This window comes from Pongo pygmaeus, chromosome 17 (genome assembly GCF_028885625.2).
Source record: "Pongo pygmaeus isolate AG05252 chromosome 17, NHGRI_mPonPyg2-v2.0_pri, whole genome shotgun sequence".
Classification (NCBI taxonomy): Eukaryota; Metazoa; Chordata; class Mammalia; order Primates; family Hominidae; genus Pongo; species Pongo pygmaeus.
This window is the reverse complement of record NC_072390.2, coordinates 79,529,043-79,551,104: the sequence shown is the minus strand read 5'-3', so window position 1 is coordinate 79,551,104 and position 22,062 is coordinate 79,529,043. Positions and strand designations below refer to the sequence as shown.

At 33.5% G+C, this 22,062-nt stretch overlaps 1 pseudogene; it reads left to right on the top strand.

Annotated features, from left to right (window-relative positions):
- The first annotated feature begins 19,193 nt into the window (after window positions 1-19,193).
- On the top strand, window positions 19,194-19,246 carry LOC129019195 (U7 small nuclear RNA; annotated as a pseudogene).
- The last annotated feature ends 2,816 nt before the right edge of the window (window positions 19,247-22,062 follow it).

Sequence of the window (22,062 nt, the reverse complement as noted above, 5' to 3'; positions counted from 1 at the left end):
TTTAAGAAGCATTAAGTTTTCAAATCCCATAAGTAGTACCAGTATAAATTTTTGCTTAATATTTCAACAGAACTTACTGTAATCTGCATAACAATTCTGTGAAGCTAGAAGTTTTCTGGAATTTGAAATGTGTTTAACCCAAACTCTGCTTCCCCATACTTTCACATATGCATCTTCAGTAAATTTAAATCACTTTTGACCTCAATATTCAGAATCCAGGATACTGTGTAATTGAACTTACCAGCTCAGCTCTTGTTATCCCACTAGGTGTTTGTTTCATAGTGGAACATCAGAACTTTGTAGATGAAAAAGTATGTCTCTTTGGTAATGGTGTTCAACAGAATGTTAAAAACACACATTGACAGTAATTTGGGGATATTAACTCTTCTGCAGACATACCTAGGATTTTAAGACAATGCATTAATATATGAACAAATCTCTCTGAATCTTCATTGTATTTAAAAAAAATGAATCTTTAAAGTGAAAAGCATGATTCCATAATGGGTCTAATTATATAAGTTGTAAACTTTGTAGCTGATCTTAATGATGTAGAAAGAAATGAGGACAACATTAAACGAGTAATATTCAAATGAAAGAGACCCAACACTTACCTATGAACCTTGGTAAACTGGAAAATACTTTCTGTCATTTTAACCCTTAACATATATGAAAAATAGAACAAGAATAAGAACCCATATTTATGAAAGGCAAGAAGTCAGAATAAAAAAAAAACAAAAGAAATTGTCAATCTTACACTGGTACAAATTGACTGATAACAATCATGTTTTAATTCCTATGTTTCTTAAATTTGTTTCATTAAGTGAAGTAAAGCAGTTGAATGGGGGAGGATACTCTGGTTACTAGTGACCCAGTCTTAGATACATTCCTTGTGATGTAACAACCTTAGGTGAAGCTGCCCTTACTTGTCCTAATTCAATTAGTGAAAAGGAGCTAAGAGAACTGGACCTTGGTCATGACATGAGGCTGCCCTAGTACACATATTCCTTGCTTGGGTGATGTGGTTCAACATCTTTCTTTCCTGAGATAAATAACTACATTTGAGAGATTGGAGTTTTTTTCCAAGCATTTTTCCAAGAAGCATCACCCAATTTGCATTTGTCCTCAGTCATATGCGTCTTAAATAACAGTGCTGGGGCCATGAAATTACGCTTCCTGCTATGGGTTCAAGAATCGAGGGCACAAGAGGATGAGCCATCAGTGCTTTTCCTGCGTTTATTCACAACACAACACAACACTTAAATAAATTAGCTTAGTTTCAGAGACTTGTTTTGAGTGCTTACTTCTCGTGGCCTATGTTATTGAGTTATAGATAAATTGAATAAGCTAAATATATTATCTATTATTCCTCTCTCTAGATTACTCAGTGGAAACCTCATATAGATACTCCTATAGACAATGATCAAAACTACTGCAAATGAAATTAAATTTAAATTTTTAAATGGTGACGTTAGCTGAAGAAACTGAAATTCATAGTATTTGAACTAGTATTGGAACATAGATTTGAACATAAATTTTATTATGTTTAAATATTTTATGATTTTATTTGAACATAGATTTATTAAACATTGGGCCCACACTTTACTATATCACTAATTTCCAACAAGTCCAAGAGCTGTACAAATTGCCAAAATAATTTGAGACAATCATAAATGAATATAAAGTTATTTATCATTCTTTCAAAGCCACCTTTTCTATCCTTATGTACAACCTTTCATATATCTATGATGATGAATAAAGAGTTGTTCACACATGTTCCAAATAACTAAAACTTGCATCTTGAAACAAATATTTTAATGTATTAATAATTTTCAGTTTTGATATTTGCATATGCAAGTTATGTACTGATAACATGTTTTATGTTTAATTAGTCTAGGATGAAATTAAGTATTTTCATATTTTATAGATTTATAGATTTTTCCTAAAAAATAATCCTGAGTTCATCTAACTCTCCCTGATAATCAAGTGTCAATTGCTCCTCGGGTTGGTTTATTCCTACAGGAATCTTCTCTGATTCCTATGCTTTCTAAGATTCTTTTGTTTACATTTTATAAGCTTTATCTTTTGGCTAAGCTACTCATTGAAATTCTCAATGAGCACCTTGTCTACCTCCCCTTTCTGCTTTGTTCTTTCTAATTGACTACAGTCTGAGATCTTCTGTAATCCTTATTGTAAAATTTGGTATATACATAATATATATAATTTTACATACAATCTAACATATATAACATGTAATACAATATTAATATTATATAATTCTATTACATATTTTATATAATATGACATATAATTCTATAGTATACATTAATATTTTATATATAATCATATCTATAACATTATTATGATATATTAATATTGTATAATTATACATAATAGAATTAATTATAAATATATATTATATATAAAATACCATAATATATAAAATATATACAAAATATAATATATATTATAAAAAAATATATATATTTTTATATTTATATAAATATATAATATTCATATATTACATAATATATATTATATAATATTACATAATATATATTATATAATATTACATAATATATATTATATAATATTACATAATATATATTATGTAATATTACATAATATATAAAATATATAAAATATTTGAGGGCACATATATATATAATCCTTGTTGTAAGATAAAACAATATATGTATAAAGATCTGAGAGGCTCTTCTAATAGTTAAATGAGTGAGAGATAGAGTCATTGACTTGGAGACTTCAATTTTTGCTTGTCTGGTTATTTGAGTCAGTTAGTGAGGAAAGAAGGTGATAAGAAAGGAAAATATAGTAGCTCCTCCTTTATCCATGGGGAAATACTTTCAGGACCCCCAGTGAATACATGAGGTCATGGCTAGTACCAAATCCTGTATATACTATGTTTGTCCTATACATACCTACCTATGATAAAGTTTAATTTATAAATAAGACACAGGAGACATCAACAACAATAATAATAAAATAGAACAATTATAACCCTACACTGTAATAAAAGTTAGCTGAATGTGCTCTCTCTCTCTCCCAAAATATCTTAGTTTCAGAATGTTGTTGACTGTGGGTAACAAAAACCATGGAAAGTGAAAATGGGTACAAGTAGGGGACTACTATAATTGGCAAAAGAATAACTGAAAAGAAATATTTTGCAAGTTTTTAGAAAATTCATTAGGAATACAAAACCTTAGTATTTATACAACTTTAGAAATCTCCAGAGGCTATTTCCCATTAATGAGCAAAGTACAGTATACAAAATGAGGACATCACTATACATCCACGGTGCTAAAGAACAAAGAAGAAAGTACTTCCTTCATCCGGTTGTCAGAGTTTATTTCTGCAGAAGGAAAAGGGAGTGTCCCCACTCCAGAAAAGTATCTCCAACTGCCTCTGTGACTGTGTCCTCCTTTTCTAATTTTCTCCAAATGTCGAAAGCATTAACCTAATTTTTGGAATATAAAATATTACTTGAGGGCACATATAACTAGGTGTAAAAACTGTATGAATTTATCAGCCTTCCACCAAGATATGACCTACAGTCTACCTTTATGTGGTGAAAAGACACAAGAAGACCTGACCATAGGAATCCATATTTTCTTTCCTCTCCTCTTCGATAGGGGATAGAAAGATAAACTGACCCATGGCCTACCATCTTAAGAGAGATTTCTGGCCATAGTATTCTCCACTTAAACACTTATATTTCATGCCAATCTCTTCAGGTCCCAAGATCATACAAATAACCAGAGGATCATTCTTTCTAAGTCTGAAATTGAAACTTTCAGAAAAATGCTGGTTCCAGCCTAAGGCATGTGGTCCAAGCTGTTCACCAGAATTTGGCATTAAAATGTACCAGGTACTTTGGGAGTCCGAGGTGGGGGGATCACGAGGTCAAGAGATCGAGACCATCCTGGTCAACATGGTGAAACCCTATCTCTACTAAAAATACAAAAATTAGCTGGGCATGGTGGCAGGTGCCTGTAGTCCCAGCAACTCAGGAGGCTGAGGCAGGAGAATTACTTGAACCCAGGAGGCAGAGGTTGCAGTGAGCCGAGATGTGCCACTGCACTCCAGCCTGGCGACCGACCGAGACTCCATCTCAAAAAAAGAAAAAAAAAAGGACCAGGTACCTACCCAGCTGACAATAGAATGTCATGCTGATTTTCACTCACTGCTGTTCCTTTTATACAGCTCCCTTGAGGTTCTCACTAGAAGATAGGTGACTAGCAGTCAGGACCCATTCATTATGTAAGCAAGTTCCATCAAATATATCATAACATATTCAAACACCAGCTTTGCTTAGAAAAATCTCTAAATGTACATATGCATTGATGTGCTGAATGAACATCTGCCACTATGCTAGTTAATAATGAATATAAGTAGGTTTAGAATAAGCAATTATGAACAAAGGAATATATATATATATTTTTTCAACTTCATTTAGAGTAATCATAACATTATATTAATCTCTGCTTTAAGGAAACATGAAAGGAACCTATGAACTAAACCTTGAATGAGACACTGTATACTTTCTAATGAAATTTGCTCAGACCTTCTTCATGTTCATTTTCCTCAATATTTTATGAAAAGTAACATTTTCATCAACTATTTCACAGCAAGTTTGAAGTCCTTGTGGTATACTAGTTTTTTTTTTCAATTCAATAAAAACAATTATTAAAATACAACCTCCCAGAAGGGAGAATCTTTGTCCTCTATTTGGGCTGTAGTATACTTAATATTTTTTATAATACCAGCGATTATGAAGATGATGCTGTGTCCAAATGCAAAAGGGCATATTTCATACTGAGGTTGTTTGGAAACTCACAGTAGTGAGATTACAATAGCTGTCTTTCTGCTAGTGTATACTTCCAATGGGATAATTTTTTTAAAAATGTGTCTGTGTTTTCCACAGTGATAGGAAAGAGTAAGTAATGTTTAGATTCCAGTCAGGACTTGAAAAGAGAGAACATAAAAATTGGTGCTCACATGTTCTTAAAGCACAGTGAACATGGGAGCACCTATGGGAAATCCATGAAGAAACTTTTCTCCAAGAGAAAAATAAGCTAGTGCATGGAAACATTATGCCCTCTAAAAATCAAACACTTGTGGTCTAGCTAGAAGTGCAAGTGGAGGTGAGGAGAAGGTATCAATCACAAACACAAAGCCGGGTGTTCTCTTTTGCAAGCAGTTGCTGCAAAGGCACTCACAGTTTACAAAAGCAAATTTCTCAGCTACCAAAGGTCTGAGTTCAGCTGTGGCCAAGTAAGCATTCTACTTAATTTGAATGATTCTATGACTAGGACCATACAGACAGTACCTTCTCCAATCCAAAGGGCTGCAGGAAAAATAAAAATCTGAGAAGCCAGGGTTGTGGGATTAGCTAATCCCTGGACTACTACAAACTGGTGTAAGACTTTGCTCAAGTCATTTCAATTTTCTGCCTCTCAGCTGCCTATTGTACAAAATTAAAGCATGAGATAAATAATTTTAGTTTTTAGATTTTATGATTCTAAGCAATATAATGTAAATAAATATCAGAATTTTTAATATCTGAGAAATGATATCCCTTCATCTTATGTCCATATAATAAATAAGGTTATTGATGTATTTGAAGAACTTGCGCAAATATATAATGGTGAGAAATGAGATGAGCTCCCAAAGCCAAGTGTAGCTTTGAAGAACATTATAAATGTGTTCACTGAGAGAACTAAAATTACTAGAAGGAAACATGTAAGTGGATAAACTAAATAAAAATAAACCATAGTGCCAAGTCTCCATGGAAACTCTAGGAGAGTAAGCATGTATGCCATAAACATAATGCTGAGGAAAAAAAAAAAAACATATTATCAACATATGCCTTGCTAGAATTTAAAAGAATTTTAAAGATGCAGTTCCTATATGCTACCTAATACTGCTCTCTAAAAATGATTATTCCTTTAGCCTTATTATTTGATGACATTGTCCTTTGTTTTATTGAGATTCTGTGGATTCCCAAGCATCAAATAGTACTAAATATTGGACATTAGATGGCATGTAGTCCACACCACCTGCTACTTAGCATCCCTACCAAGAGATCAGGCTATTTTATGCTCCCCTTTTTAATTGTGGAGGTCATGCATGAGAGTCATGTATATTAGAAGTGGTAAGTAGTGACTTACTTAACATAAGAAGCAATGCTCAAGATAAAGAGATTGGATCTTGCCTAAAATTTCCAGTCTCATATTTTATAAAATGGGAATTTTATAAGCATGCAATAGGGAAATTCCCTAACAGATGAAAAAAAAAAAAAAAAAGGGATTTAACCCCGGCACCTTTCCCAAAAAGGAAATCTTCAGACCATTTCGCATTCATGAAACTTCCTTCTCCCAGTGTACATCTCTCTGAAGGAGACTATTACATCCTCTACAGGTTAGTGAGGAACCAGCTATACCACTGCATGCTAAAGCCAATTGCTTTTAAATGATTTTAAAATGAGAAGAAACAGTTTATCCCTGAACTAGATTAAAGTTAACAGAATAGATGAAAGACCCATACTCACCAATTTAACTTCTCATCAGATAGGAAAAAAGAGATAAACACTCCAATGAAAGACATATTGTAGACACAAACACTAAGCAACCTATTTATCTTGATCCTCAAGCAATGCTCTCTACCAGATTGAAATGTGAGTTGTTTTCCATGATATTCTAAATAAATGTTAAGGAACTATAGAAGTTATTTATAAAAGTGCATAATAATTTGCCCTGATTATCCTTCAAAGATTAGTTTTCGTATCTATTTAGTTTTATAGTATCAAGTTCTAGGTATTTTTCTTTGTGTCTTATCTTTTTGACTCTTCTTTCTTTTATTCTTTAAATGAATAATCATTAAACAGTAATAGTGTGTTATCCTAGTACTAAATACTAGATACGTCAACTAAAATAAGACGGTCCCTGCCGCAATTGGTTTTAGCAGTAGCAGAGAAAGGTTAACGTGTAAATAACATTTCATATATTGTTAAAGGTGCTATGATACAACTTGTAAAATGAAAGGATGCAAAGGAATGCCTAGGCATTGCTGCCAGTGGGAGGGGAGGGGCGGAGGTCAGAAAACCATCAGGGGTAATTACCCTGCAGGTGCAAATTGAGAGACAAGTTAGATCGTGGAGGCAGAAGTAAGCACTCCAGGAAGGGGATATATTAGTTCATGTAACATTAACCACACTAAAAAGGTCTTTCATTACAATGCTTAATAACTGAAATATGCTTTTTTTTTGTTTTCCTCTGATGCCTGAGTTGTTTGCTGCTTTTTCTGCCCTCCTTTTGAAACTCCAAGTACATATACATTAGCTAGCCTGATACTACACCACAGCTCATGAAGGCTACTGTTTTTCTCAATTTGAAAAACTTATTATCAATTTTCCTTTAAGTTCTTGGCTCCTTTAATCTGTTATATACAAGTTGCTATTAATCTTATCACACAGACTTTGTAGTTCAATAATTTGCACCTGGTACATTTTTTAGTTTTCATAAAGTATAATTTAAGTACAATCAATGGTAAAATTTTCTGAGTATGTATGGTATACTATAAAAAGCCATCACCAAAATCAAGAGAGCCAGCATTTCTATCACCATCCAAAGCTTCCTTTTATCACTTCTTCCATTAATATCCCCAGACAATCACTAATACACTTTGTGTCACTACAGATTCATTTGCACTTTCAGGAATTATGCACAAGCAGAATCTCATGCTATGTAGTCAGATTGTTTTTCCTGGGTTCTTTCAATCAGCCTAACCATATTAAGGCGCATACATGTTTATAGACAATATGTTTCTTTTTTGCTATAGATATGCTACAATTTGTTTATCCATGCATCTGATAGACACTTCTATTGTTTCCAGTTTGAGGCTATTAGAAATAAAAAAATGTCTGAATTCGGATGTACACATCTTTGTACGCATCTTTTCATTTCTCTTGGGTAAATGCCAAACAGTCTTGATATGTGTTTGTTTAACTTTGTAAGAAAATGACAAGTGTTTGCCAACATGCCTGTACCACTTATATTCCCACAAGCGTTGTATGGGAGTTCAAGTTGGTGCACATACTTCACCATGAAAGTTATGGGAGGGATTTTTAAAATTAACTTTAGTCACTCTATGTAGTGCTTTAGTCACTCTATGTAGGTATGTAGTGCTATGTCATTCAGTTTTAATTTGTAATTTTCTCATAAGTAATCATATTACAATTTTTCATGTATTTATTGGTAATTTGTATATCTTTTTTTGTGAAGCACCTTTTTCCTTTTTTAAAATCATGGTTTGGGGTCTTATTATTGAATTGTAAGTGATCTTTATATATTCTGAATGTATGTTCTTGGTATGATGAATGTCTTATAAATATTTTCTCTCAATCTATGGGTTGCCTTTTCATTTTCATAATAGTGTCTTTCAAATAGCAAAACATTTTATTATGATGAAGTCAAATTATGTATGGAATGAAATATATGTCATATACACATATAAAAATTTTATATGTCACTTAAATGGTTTGTGTTATTTCTTTTCTATATGAGAAAACATTGCCTACCCCAAATTTTTAAAGATTTTATTCTAAGAATTTTATGAGTTAATAATACATTTAGATCTATAATCCACTTTGAGTTGATATTTTATGTATTGTGTGAATTAATGGTCATTAAAAAAATTAACATCCATTTGATCCAGCACAACTTATTGAAAATAATATCCTTTTTCATTGAAGAATCTTGACCCTTTATCAACAATCAATTGACTAGACTTCTGGACTCACTTTAAAAATGTGCAGAACAACAAAGAATATTATTCTCATCCTTAATAGAATGAACTACAAATTAACATCTTTCCTTAAACCATCAGAGGGGTTGGTGAGGAGGGAATTGGTTGATTACAAAGGAACTACACAGAAGTATTTTTAGGGTTATAGAACTGTTCTGTATGCTACTGAAGTACTGGGTACCTGACTTTTTCATTTGTCAAAATCTATAGAGAATGAACTTCATTATATGCAAAATTTTTGAAAATCATCCCAAATTTTAAGGGATTCCAGGATGGAGTACAGACAGTGACATATAACTCTTAATGTATTACAAATGTATAACAGGCCATCAGTGAAGGGACTGGAGGATAAAAGGGAACTGACCAAAGTAACTGGAAAACAATGTTTTTACTGAATACTGTAAGACTACAGACAAAAAGAACTATACATGAACATTGTACTCTAGTCAGTAAATTGTTTTCTCACAGCCATATAGGTTGAGCAGTTCTGAAACAATTTAATATGTATTATGGGCTTAAACATGTAAGTAATAAATTATAGATGAGAGCCAGGTTTCTCACTGTCAGATAAAAATGTTAAAATAAGCAAGGGAGGAGAACTAGAATGAGCCCTGATATACTAGATTAGCATCAGAGCCATCAGTTTGCAGTTTATCAATATGCACACACACACGCTTAGACACATGCATACTCATGGTTCTGTGTGTGTGTGTGTGTGTGCATATTGATAATGACTAATTTTAAAGGTGTGCATTTCCATGGCTTCTTACACATACACATACACTCCCTAGCTCTGCCCACTGAGAGATCCTAGAAATAATGACACCGCAGTAGCAATGTGCACATTCAGCACTCAGCTCTTGGTTTCCAGAGACCATTCTCCAATAAGTGTAACCAAAGTATTTTAGAAAATGGCTGACTCTAACCTAGGGTAGAAAAAGTACAAGATGAGCTGGAAGACCCTGTAGTGTTAGGAAGAAATGTTAAACAAAAGGAAGGAAGGAAGGAAGGAAGGAAAGGGAAGGAAGGAAAGGGAAGGAAGGAAGGGAAGAAAAACAGAAAGTAAAAGAAAATAAAAGGTAGAGGTTCATCAGACACAGGAGCCAACTAAAAGAATTCTCAATGTCCACGATGGAAAAAATTAAACAGAAAAATAAACACTGATATTATTGAATTATAAACCAAAATACAAAATGAGTATAGATGAATCAATATTAATATAAATAAATAATTCAATAAATAAACAAGGGAGACAGAACTAATCTTTATGAAAGTATTCCAAGTAATATGTGTAGACACTCCCTCTTCCAAGAAGTAGAACTTAATTCTCCACCCATTGAGTGTGGACTGGAATTCACAACTCATTTGTAAAATGTAGAGTTACATAAGAGAAAAATAGAAACTTTACAGAGAAGGAACCTGACAGACACCAAGTAAACCAAATGATCAGTGTTAATATCGCCAGTCAAGTCATGTGGCTATTATGTAACTACTAATATCATACAATGAGAAATTGTTTCAGTTAAGATTCCCCAAAGCAACAGAAATAATAGATCATAGATAGATAGATAGATAGATAGATAGATAGATAAATAGATAAATAGATACATTTATCTTAAATAATTGGCTCATGTGATTATTGGGGCTGGCAAGTGTGAAATTTATAGGGGAGGCTAGCAGGCTGGAAACTCAGGCAGGATTTGACAATATAGCTTTAAACAGAATTGCTTTTTCCCAAAGAAACCTCAGTTTTGCTCTTAAGGCTTTCAACTGATTGGGATAAGGCCCAGCCACGTTGTGTAGGACAATCTCTTTCACTTAAAGTCAATTGACTGTAGATGTTAATCATGTCTACAAAAATACCTTCACTACAACATATAAATTAGTGTTTGATTAAATCGCTGGGTAATACAGACAACCTCCAACTTAAAATTGTTTGACTTAGGATTTTTTGGATTTACAGTGATGCAAAAGCAGTATTTATCCAGTAGCAACTATACTTTAAATTTTGAATTTTCATCTTTGTCCTGGGCTATCAATATGCTATCGCAATGCTGGTGAGTGGCTGCAAGTGGCAGTTCCTAGTCAGCCACAAAATCACAAGGGTATACAAATCAGACTCTGGAGAACTGTATTGCCAGATAACTTTGCCCAGCTGTAAGCGAATGTAAATGTTCTGAGCATGTTTATGGCAGCCTAGGCTAAGCTGTGATGTTCCTTTATAGGTTAGGTGCATTACATGTATTTTCGACTTAGAATATTTTCAACAAACCCCATCATAAGTTGAGGAGTGTCTTACAGATCATCCAACTTGACACATGAGACTAGTAGTACACCCCACCTTTTTGTATTTTTCTTTCACACCTATATTAACCCCAATCTAATCATGAGGAAACATCATGCAAACCCCAATTGAAGAGCATCCCACAAAATACCTGACCAGTAGTCTTCCAAAGTTTCAGTCATGAAAATTCTTTTAAAAGATAGAGGAAGTAGGACAAACTGAAGAAGGCCAAAGAGATATAGTAACTAAATAAAACATAATAATCTGGGTTGGACTCTGAAACATAAAAAGAACATTTATGGGAAATCTGGTGAAGTCTAAATATCTATATACCTCTATAAAACAAAAAAAAACTACATAAAACAAAAAAGTAAGAAAAGAAACTGGGCAAATATAACATGGAAATTCATGCAATAACAAATTCTGTAATACTAAAAATTATTTAGTAGATATATACTTACTGGTGTGGAAGAATGTTCATAACATATTGACATTTGGAAATAAAAACAAATTACATTAATGAATGTATATCTAGTGGGTTAAAATATGTAGTTACAGTTCTGCTATCTTGGATGTGCAGTGAGGTAAATCTATTTATTCAAATGTACATTAAAAGCACCTCACAATGCCCCTATCCACTGTTGGCAAACAGATATGTTTTCTTATTCATAGAAACTTAGTTCCATCTGACTGAAACTTGAGTTTCTTTGGGATAGGTATTCAGTTATCCTAAGAGTCATCGCCTCCCATTCTCTCCCTAAGTGATCCCAGAAGGGCATAAGCATCTGGTCACCCTAGGGATGGTCATCAGGTCTGAGTGTTGTTCTCCATGCTAGTGGCCTTCTCTGGTTGTAACTCATTTCTTCTGCTCCCTTCTGTTTTTTAGTTCTTATTCTGTGCTGAATACATCAGGGCTTCTAGTTCTATGGAACACATTTCTGTTCCCAATTTCTAGCTTATCTGGATACACACCCTCAACCTCAGGAACTTCTGTGCTTCTCTAGAGATGCCCAGAGTAACTGTTTACACATTCTTTCAAATTAATTATAGAAGAGAGACATGTGGGCTGGGCGCGGTGGCTCACACCTGTAATCCCAGCCCTTTGGGAGGCTGAGGTAGGCGGATCACAAGGTCAGGAGTTCAAGATCAGCCTGACCAAGATGGTGAAATCTGTCTCTACTAAAAATACAAACAAATTAGCCGAACATGGTGGTGGACGCCTGTAATCTCAGCTACTCCTGAGGCTGAGGCAGGAGAATTGCTTAAACCTGGGAGGTGGAGGTTGCAGTGAGCCAAGATGGAGCCACTGCACTCCAGCCTGGGCAACAGAGCAAGACTCCATCTCAAAAACAAAACAAAACAAAACAACAACAACAACAACAAAAACAAAGAACAGAGACATGTAAGGGGATTTTGCCAGCCATCTTTCAGCCGTTGTTGCTCTACTGCTCAGGAATCGCATTGGCAAAGGAGGTTCTCTATGAGGATTACATGCTCCCAGCTCTGTGGAGAGGAAGCAGAGGAAAACAAAATTCAATTCCATGATAATTAGCAGCATTCCATTTAGAATGAAAAAAAATATATATAAAGAGAAAGAAATAACAAATAGTTATCTAATCAAATGCACACAGAAATTACCACTGGAGTTTGGGAGCGGTGGCTCACACCTGTAATTCCAGCACTTTAGGAGGCCGAGGCGGGAAGATCACTTGCACCCAGAAGTTCAAGACTAATATGAGCAGCATAGTAAGGCACCGTTTCTACAAAAAATAAAAAACTAGCTAGGCATGGTGAGGTGCTCCTGTACTCCCAGCTACTCAGGAGGCTGAGCAGGAGGATAGCTTGAGCCCAGAAGATCGGGGCTGCAGTGAACCATGATCATAACACTGCACTTCAGCTTAGGTGACAGAGTGAGACCCTGTCTCAAAAAGACAAAAAAAGAAAAAGATAAAAAGAAATTACCACTGGGTAGCAAATATTACATCTAAATTCTAGTCTTGCATGTATATATTTTCTAGTTTTCTAAAATATAAAACAAAAATCTAAATACTTATTTTTAATACTTTTCCATAGAGAAGTACAATTCTTATGCCCCTCCCTTCAAAAATATAGTTCTATTATTTTTAGAGAATGTTTTCACCCAGGACAGCTCAAAGATCTCTTCTAGAGCTGTGTTGCAAGATTTGTAATTGTTTTAGAATTGATTGCTATGTGAAATAGGCTTATATGTTCTGACAGCGTGTTAATACAATAAAAGAACTTTTTAGTAGCAAAAGAGTTACAATTTTTCATTGGTTGTAAGTTTTTTTTCTTTTTCACTGCCGTCTCTTTGTAGACAAAATGGAATTTCATAAGCTCTCGTTTTTCAACATCCGTTTCTAGGAAATTTTTTCATCAGGATGCGCTGTTCAAGGCTAAATACAGCTCAGAGAAAAATCCATCCTAAAAATCCTCAAAAAGATGTATTGTATTGTGCTTAATGGGAAATATTGTTACTGTAAAAATACATTGTAAGTTGTAACCTTGAATTTTGTTTACTAGGATACTGGAAAGTAAATGAAATAGCCTTATTTTCCAACAGAGATAAGTTGCCTTTCCTCTGGTATCTATGCGATATTTTCTAAACAATTTTTTTCAGGAATTAAGTACCCTTTTTAGCATCAATAAAATATTTGTTATTTATTATATATATATATATATATTATTCAGGTATAAGCTTCTGGCTTACATTACATTCTTCTGTCTCTTCCTCATCTTATAAGGACATCAGTTTTATTGTATTAGAGTCCCACCGTTATGACCTCTAAACATAGTCATATCGGGCAGAGGTTTAGGCTTCAATGTAGGAAGTTTGGCAGGGGACAGAGTTCAGTCTATAACCAGCAATAACAGTTCTATAAAGATTTTACTCCTAAAATGGGATTGAGCTCAAAGATTGTATGGGTTTGAGGTGAAGATTTTTTTGTTTTGTTTGTTTGTTTGTTTCAGATCAGGAAATGTACGTTCAGATGCTGATGGAAAGAGTGAGAAAATAGTGATGAGTTGACGGTAAAGGTGAGAGAATACTCACTGAAGCAAGTCCTCTAGAGTTTCAGCCAGACATATGACAGAGAATGGGGAGGTGTCACAGTTTGGGTTCCCCAGAAAGCAGAGATTCAGATGGAGCTTAGAGCAGAGGATGTGTAATAAGGAGTACCTCTGGTGTCAACACCTGTGGAAGGGAAAAAATGGAAATAAGGCTGAAAAGAGAGAGAATTTGAGCTCTGAGGCATGCCCAGCAGCAGTGGAAAGAAGACTTTCATTAAAGGAGCATCTGGGAGTCCACCACAGTCCATCCATGCCACCGCCTGGATTCAGTTGTCTATATACTTTCTGAAAACAGCTCTTCCACTAATCTTCCTGGAAAAAACATAAATAAGGAAGAGCTGTGGGACAAACTACAGCCCCACTAACACAGCTTGTGCAGGGCCACAACTGATTCTCAGCACTGCCCACTTCCACTATCCGTTAAAATATCTGTTTCCTTCTGTTGTCACCTCTTCCCTAGGCCACTGTGTCTGTATTTGGCTGGAGTTGCTACATTTGTCCTTTTATTGTCAAAATGGGGCAAAGGGACATAGAGGTGTTTAAGTAGATCACATAGCTCCAATCCTCCCTGACCACCTTAAAATAATCACAAACAATTACATTTTCTTGGGTGTCATATCCTCTTCTTGCTTCCATGCCCATATTAGGCAAATACATTTATACTCATATTAAAGATGAGAAAACAGGTTCAGAGAAGCTAAGGTGGCAGCTTGGAGAGAGTGGACCTGAAGTATGAACTCCATGTTTCAGACCCTTAAAGATCAAAGATATCTAAATTCACTAACTTTAGAAAAGAACATGTCTCATTCTTCTCATTTACAAAACCCACATTGTTTCACAAAAATATAGCCATGTGTTTATTCCGGGGAAAATGTTAAGTAATAAGTTAGATTCAGATTGTAACAAATTTTCTAAATGTGTAATAGGATAGTTCAAATATTGATGAACCAAATCATTATGGCTTTCTATGACAATAAAGTTGTATTACTTTTGCATTCACAAAAAATTATTAAACAACTGCTATATTGTATATAACAAACGTTCATTTAATCACTATTTTGAGTACTTGGTATTCACAGGTGTTTTCTAAGTACTTGGTGTACCAAGATAGAAGAGATTGGGGCTTGCCATCAACAAAGTAACAATTTGTGAGAAAGAACAGAATGAAATTGTTTTAAAAAGTAAGAGAACAGCAAACGGGTAAGTACAACATTAAAACTAAGGACAATGGAGAAAGTACTTTAGATCAGTGGTTCCCAACGTTTTTGGCACCAAGGATCCATTTCGTGGAAGACAATATTTTCACCGCAGGGGTGGGGTTTGGGGTGAGGGAGGTGGTTTGGCCATGAAACTGTTCCACCTCAGATCATCAGATCATCAAGCATTAGTTAGATTCCAATGAGGAGCGTGCAACCTAGATCCCTTGTGTGCACAGTTCACAATAGCTTGCGCTCCTATGAGAATCTAATGATGCTGCTGATGTGACAGGAGGCGGAGCTCAGGTGGTAATGATCCCTCCACCACTGGACACCGCTCACCTCCCGCTGTGCAGCCTGGTTCCTAACTGGCCACGGACCAACACTAGTCTGCAGCTCACTGGTTGAGGACCCCTGCTTTCAATGATGACTGAGGTCAACTTTCCTGGGTACATGAAAAGCAGAGAATGCTGTACTCACTCACCACTAGCTTCTGGAAAAAAGGCTGTGAGAGAAAACTACAAACTTCTTGCAAATAGATCCAAATATTTGCAAGACCACACTGGAACAATAAATCTAGTTTCAAACATCATGCACAAAAATGCAGCATTTATCTTTCATAAATGCATGGTACGTAGTTGACGTTAGCAAATGTTTATTAGACGAGTTTAAAAATATACGTATTTGTAGTATGTATACCATATTTTCAATTTGACAACCCCAGTGAGTACAGCTTAGTGTTTTAAGCTCAGTTTGACAAGTCAAACAAGGAGAGGTTCAAGTCCTATTCCTATTTCCTTCTATTCAACCCTGGACAAATTAGCTAAGTTCTCTTTATTTGAAGTTATTTCTAATACATGCTTTGTAAAGTTTTGTGAGTACTGTGTTTAACCATGTAAAAACCTTTGCAGTCACCAATGTTTTGTAAATGCTTAATAGTCACCAATGACAGTTCAGAGCTGCCCCGATATCAACCATTCACTCTCTTCTAAAATTAACAAATAATATTTTATTTGAAATTATTATTCTCTTTATTTGTTCCTGGAACATGATACTAAATTTCACAATATTAAAACAAAATAATTTCATAACATTTAGAATAGTATCTAATTTGATCTCTATAATTAAAAAATTCGGTAAAGCTCTTATTCTATTCTGTCACAAAATAAAATATCCATGGGGAAGCAAATTATTGTTCCTATATGCAGTCTCTATTTGCTAGTGCCATTTATAATATGCTAATGAAATGATTTTTGAAAGTACTTACTTAAAAGAAGACAATTTTGTATGGTTCATTTTTTCAATTGTAAGTAAGCATTTAATAAAATACCTTCATGAATTCAATGGGAATATGTATAATTATGAGCAATTAGAGTTAAAATTAAGCCCACAAATCAGGAAATTCAAAAGCTAATATCCAAAAACAATGTTAGTTTTGAAAGTGCCACAAAATAATACACATAATTTAAAAGGTTAATATACTTTTAAATATTTTAAGCGAATTAAATGATAGCAAATTATAAGAGTAAAAAATATTTCTGAGCTATTTCAGAGACTGCCTAATTATTAGATAACAGTTTAAATAAATATAGAATAGAAGCTATGATTTTTTTGATTCCTAAAAATCAGAAATATGGATTTTTTTTAACATCAGGACATCCAAAATGACTAATTGATTTTGTTTCTAATCAAAGGAAATAACTGCTATGGGGGCAGAAAAAACTTAAAATCATATAGCTCAAATGGAGAGTATCACAGAAACCCAGAATGGTTTCATACATTTAAATATAAATAAAATACTTTTATTTAGTCGTGCATAGATGGGTAGTTGGTGACGGGATTCATATTTCTAGTCTACTGGTTTTGAGACTGTGAAGTATACTTATTTATTATTCTTCATCATATATCCATCATTTAATAGAAGCATTTTAGAAAAATTTCTATCCATCACCTTGTTATTTTTATAGACAAATATTTTTCTGTCTCCATCAAGCATCTAAAACTGCAAATGCAAGTTTCTCATATGAATCTAAAGTAAGCCAGAAAAAGCCATTTCTAGAACAATATCTAATTGTAAAGTCATGGTACCCTGGCTTATGATTCTTGGCAAATAATATTTTGTCCTGAGATTTTACCGTTTTTATAGAAAGTAAGGGATTAATTTGTCTATATACAATTGATTTTTAATTAAAATAAAAATAGTCATTTCATATTTACTAGGCATCATATAAATCATTTTGCATATAGCACCATCTATATTAATGAAAATGGATAAATTGGGAATGAAAGTTTACATTCTCATTTACATAGCATGTATCTGCACAAAAAATTTATATCACAAGTGTTTGTATTTTTTTTTAATTTATAGAGGGGATTATGAATGTAGCAAACGTTTGCCATCATTTAAAAAAATCACCTGCAGACACGTAGAAAGTATTAATGCCATTCCTTTTGCAGACTTTGCTGAGTTTTCTTCCACTAGTTATTTTTACTGATACAGACATTTTGCATTAGTATATACATTTTAGACTCTGTTTGTCATTTTTTACTCTCTGTCTACAAAATCAAACAAACAAAAACCCAAAACAACAACAAACAAAACCCTACTAGCATTTTGAATGGAATTGCCTTGAGTCAGTTGACCTATTTGGATAAAACTAAGATTTTACCAACATTGAGAGTTTCAATCCAAGGCTGTGATATATCTTCCCATTTATTTAGGCACTCTTACTTATCTCAACAATATTGTATAGTTTTTAATGTACAGCTTTTACACATGCAATTTTAATTTAAATCTAACCAGGTCATGTTATTTTTAAGCTATTATAAATGGTGTTTTAAAGATCATTCATTTTCCAACTCTTCATTTCTGATATATAGGAATATAGTTGACTTGTGTACTTTGTATTTAGATGGAATTTTCCAACAATAACTGCACTGATATATATTCCATCCTACATGCATTTACACTGACAGTCCTTCAAGAGGTAGGGGTCTCTATTTTCTCCCTTTGAACCTGAGTGCATCTTTCAAAGTGTTTTAGCAATATTGACAGCAGAATTCCACAAAAAAAAAAGGCTTTATGACTTCTAAGAATTATTTTTAAAAGACAATTTGGCTTCCAACAGACTATCTGTATCTCAGGGTTCCTGTATTTGTACCCCGCACATCAGGTTATGAAGAAACAAAGTTACCTGTAGATGTTCTGGCCAACAGCTTTGGATAGGTCTCCACCCAATAGGCAGCATCCTGTAAGAAAGAGTCAAAGGTCACTATATAATGACAAAAGAGTCAATTCAGCAAGAGGATATAAAAACTGTACATATATATACTCCCATCACTGGAGCATGCAATTATATAAAGGAAATATTAATATATCTAAGGGGAGAAATACACTGGAATACAGTAATAGTAGAAAATGTCACCACCCACTTCCCATAATGGACAGATCATCCAGACAAAAGTCAACAAAGAATCATTGGAAATGAACTACAATCTATACCAAATTGACCTAACTGACATTTACAGACAATTTATCCAACTGCTACAGAATACACATTTTTTTCCACCAATACATGGAACATTTTCCAGGATAGACCATAGGTTAGGTCACAAAATAAGTTTCAACAAATTCAAAAAGGTCAAAATCATATCAAGTATCTTTTATGACTGCAGTGGTATAAAACTAGATATTAAAAACAAGAAGAACTTGAAACCATACAGACACATGGAAATTAAAAAACAAGTTCCTGAACAATTAATGAGTCAATGAAGAAATCAAGATGGAAATGTAAAAATATATTAATAAGTGTTACAACTCTTTTAGAATCTGTCTAGCAAATTTCCTAGCGGGAAACCTTCCAATATAAAAATAAATGAATAAATAATTTTGAAAATAAAAATACTTTAAATCAAATGAAAATGAAAATACAAAGTACCAAAATACATGGCATATGGTAAAATCAGTAGTAAGAGGAAGGTTTACAGCTATAAACAGCTACATCAAAAAATTAGAAATATTTTGAATAAAAAATCTCGTGATGCACCTGACAGAACCAGCAAAGCAAAAAGTCCACCCCAGAATTAGTAAAAAATAAAATAAAATAAAAGGAAAGAAATAATAAATTTCAGATAAGAAATAAAGTGAGGAATAAGAAAAATACAAAAGATCAATGAAACAAAAGATTTTTTTTTTCTGAAAAGATAAATAATATTGGCAAATTTACCTACAATAACTAAGAAAAAAGAGAAGGTCCAGATAAATTTAATAAAAAACAAAACAAAAAAAAACAGATATGACAACTGATACCACAGAAATGCAAAAAAATCATTAGAAACTATTATGAACAAATATACACCCCCAAATGGAAAAACCTAGCATGGGATAAATTACTGGACACAAAGAACCTACCAAGATTGAATTATGAAGAACTAGAAAACCCAAACAGACTGATAATGAGATCAAAGCAGTAATACCCATCAAAGTAAAACCAGATGGCTTCACTGCTATATTCTGTGAAGAATTGAAAGAATAACTAATACAATTCTACCTAAACTGTTCCAAAATTTGAAAAGGAAGAAATTCTTCCAATCTCATTCAACAAGGCCAGAATTACACTGATGCCAAAAACACACAAGGACACAACAAAAAGAGAAAACTACAGGCTAATATCCCTGATGAACATAGATGTATATCTTCATCAATATAGTAGCAAACTGAATACAAAAACATGATAAAAAGATCATTTATCATGATCAAGTGGGATTCATCCCAGGGATGCAAGGATATTTCAACATAGGCAAATCAATAAATGTGGTATATCACATTAACAGAATGAAGGACAAGTACCATATAATCATCTCAATAGGTGCTGAAAAAAAAATTTGACAAAATTCAACATTCCTTTGTGATAAAAATTCTCAAGAAAATGAGGAAAAAAACATACCTCAAACAATAAACACCATATATGACAAGCACACTGCCAACATTATGCTGAATGGTGAAAAATTAAAGCCTTTCCTCTAAGATCCAAAACAAGAAAATCATTTTCATTTTTATCACTTTTATTCAGTACAGTACTAGAAGTTCTAGCCAGAGCACTTAGGCAACAGAAGTAAATAAAGAGCATCCAAATTGGAAAATAAATCATTATCTTTGTTCACATATGATGTAGTATTATATTTAGAAAAATCTAAAGACTCCACTAAAATACTATTATAACTTATAGAGAACTTCGGCAAAGTTACAGGATGCAAAATGAGCTTATAAAATTCAGTAGCACTTATATATGCCAACAGTGAACAATCTAGAAAAGAAATTAGGAAAGCAATCACAATACAATAGCTACAGAAATGATGCCTAAGAGTAAATTTAACCAAAGAAGTAAAAAATCTTTACAAGGAAAACTATAAAACAGTGAAGAAAGAAATTGAAGAGAACATAAACAAATGAAAATATATCCCAGCTCATGACTGGAAGAATTAATATTGTTGAAATGTTTAAACTACCCAAAGTTATCTACAGATTCAATATAATCTCTATCAAAATACCAGTGACATTCTTCACAGAAATAGAACAAAAAATCCTAGACTTCATAAAGAACCACAAAATACCCCAAATACCCAAAGCAATCTTGAGCAAAAAGAAGAAAGCTGGAGGCATCACACTACTTGACTTCAAAATATGCTGAAAAGCCATGGTAACCCAAATAGCATATTACTGGCATAAAAACAGACACATGAATTCGTGGAGCAGAATAGAGAACCTAAATAGAAACTCACACATTTACAACCAATTCATTTTTGAAAATAGTCCCTAGAATATATACTGGGGAAAAGACAGTTTTTTTAATAAAAGGTGCTGAGAATATTGGATAATCATATACAAAAATCAAATTTTGATGAATTAAAGACTAATGTGTGATGTGAAACAATGAAACTACTAAAATAAAATATTGAGAAAACACTTCAAGTCATTGGACTGGCAAAGATTATTTGGGTTAGACTCAAAAACATGGGCAACCAAAGCAAAAGCAGACACATGGGATTAAATCAAGCTCAAAAGCTTCTACACAGCTAGGAAAATTATTAGCAAAGTGAAGTGACAACCAATGGAATGGGGAAAAACATTTTCAAACTATCCATCCCAAAAGGGTTTAATAATCAGAATATATAAAGTACTCAAACAACTCAATAGCAAAAAAAACACCCACAATAATTGAATTTAAAGATGAACAAAATGCCTGAGTGATGAAATAATCTGTACAACAAACCACCATGACACACGTTTACCTATGTAACAAACATACACATCCTGCACTTGTACCCTTGAACTTAAAATGAAAGTTAAAAATAAAAAAGGACACAATATCTGAATAGACATTTCTCAAAAGAAGGCATATAAATGGTCTTTTTAATGAAAAAATAAACTTCAGCATTGCTAATCACCAGGAAAATGTAAATCAAAACTACAATGAGATATCCTTTCACCCCAGTTAAAATGGCTTTTACCTAAAAGATGGGAATTAACAGATGCTGGCAAGGCTGTAGAGAAAGGGGAGTGCTCGTACACTGTTCGTGGGAATGTAAATTAGTACAGCCACCAAGGAACAGTATGGATGATACTCAAAACACTAAAAATAAAACTATTTCATGATTCAGCAATTTCACTACCAT